Consider the following 2118-nt stretch of genomic DNA (forward strand, 5'->3'; position numbering starts at 1 on the left):
GGAAAAATAATTCCAAAACAAATATACTTATTATGTTTTCATGAATTTGACAGAGGTCTAATATTTTGTGATAAGTTATTTAATATCTCCCTTTGAATATAGTTTTTAGGCAATTTTGATTTTTCTATGCTGTATTTAGAGTAAAAACAATCAAACAAAACTAAAACACTTTCATGTAGATAAAAAATACATTACTCCGTATTCTCTTGGATTCTAATGAAGTACAATTCCCACTTCTCTAGTGGTAAACTTGGGAAGCTTTGATTACATAAAATGGTTGTGATGTTTATTGGCACCAGAAAATGGTAAGTCCTCCAAAACGTTCTTGGTGTTTAGAGGTAGCCATGAACTATGGATTTACATCTATCAGGCTGCATCAAATTCCTAATCCAGTACTTTACACACATCCAATCTCTGAGTACATAAAGTGTTGCATGTAATATTACTGAAACAACAATCTAGCTTTTAAAAAATGCTTTTCCAGTAAAAATGTGCTTTCCAGTAAAAAATGCTTTCCAGTTAGAAAAAGAATCAATATTCCTTCAGTATTCACGACCCACTCAATAGCTTAACTGATATGTTGTTCAGGAAAGGCTAAAAAGAGAGAGAGAGAGAGAGAAAGAGAGAGAGAGAGAGAATGAAGGCACAGAAAGAAGCAGGAAGGGAAAGGAAAAAAAAATTATGCCGCCTAGCTACAAGCTGCAGAGGGAAATTAATATTCAAAAGGTTAAGGTGTCTGTGAAATGTATGTAATGAGTAACACTCATAGTTTGTTACTATAGGTTCATTGCCTCTAATGTTGAGGACGGCACATGGATAATTTACGATTCCCATTGTCCCCTCTGCAGGGATTAATTCTGAATTATTTATATACCTATATACGCACAGAACTGAAACATTTTAGTTAAAGTCAGCCACTCACTCATAGTCTTGAAATTATGCAGCCCTTGTTGCTAAAAATGATGTTAGCCTCTTGTGATTTAAGTCATAACATTTTATTTTCAGTCCCACTGAGAGAGAAAGCATACAGGAGAAAAAAAAGATATATTTTTCCTGAAGAAATCTCTGAATGCATTTTTTAAAGATTTAAATAGATAATGGTAATTTGTTGAGTCAAAATATTGTTGTAGTGTGCATGTAAATAAACCTTTATTTTATTCATGATTCCAGATAATTTTTCTATTGCTCTGTAAGATTATTTTATTTTATTTTATTTTTTTAAGATGGCTATCTTTAAATACAAAAGCTTTGCATTTCAATAAAGGGAATCCCATCTACTTATTAATTAATCAAAGAGTGGAATTTCATTTGGGGAAATTGGTCTCAACTGTTACGAATTCTCACTGAATCACTGCCTTTGGTACAAATGAAACCTTCACTGCTGTTTCCATTTGAACTCCAATGATTCCTCGCTGGTCTAAATGGCTCTTTTGGATACATCAAAATTCTTTAATCATGGAAAAAATGCAGACATTAAACATTTCTTAATAAAATATTAGATTAGGGAGCGACTTGTGATCTACACTGAGCATGGTGTTTGATAAAGATCTAACCCAGTCAGCATGAACAGGTCATAGTCATTTTATCAAAACTAGATGTCAGTTTAATGTTATGTATGTTTTTAACCATTTTTACTTCGTCTGGAAGAGGATTTTTTGTTTGTTTGTTTGTTGTTGTTGTTGTTGTTTTTTTCCCTTGATTTGAATTTCAAACATATTTCAATATGACATGTTTGCAGTGCAAAATTTCAAGTCTATTGATACATAGATATCGTTATGCAGACAGCAATTAGTAAAGGGGAAGAGAAAAGAAGCCATTGCTTGAGCAGCCACAAGGCTTTGTGGTTTCAGACAAACTGGCCGGCTCTGCCTCCAGGAATTGTACCCATAATGATGACTGTGCATCTCAAGCAGACAGCATAGTCTGCAAGTAGAGTTTTTAATACCAAGTAGATAAAGATGTAAAAGTATCTGATGTGGAGAAAGAAAGAAAGAAAGAAAGAAAGAAAGAAAGAAAGAAAGAAAGAAAGAAAGAAAGAAAGAAAGAAAGAAAGAAAGAAAGAAAGAAAGAAAGAAAGAAAGAAAGAAAGAAAGAAAGAAAGAAAGAAAGAAAGAAAGA

This window comes from Oxyura jamaicensis, chromosome Z (genome assembly GCF_011077185.1).
Source record: "Oxyura jamaicensis isolate SHBP4307 breed ruddy duck chromosome Z, BPBGC_Ojam_1.0, whole genome shotgun sequence".
In the NCBI taxonomy this organism is placed as follows: Eukaryota; Metazoa; Chordata; class Aves; order Anseriformes; family Anatidae; genus Oxyura; species Oxyura jamaicensis.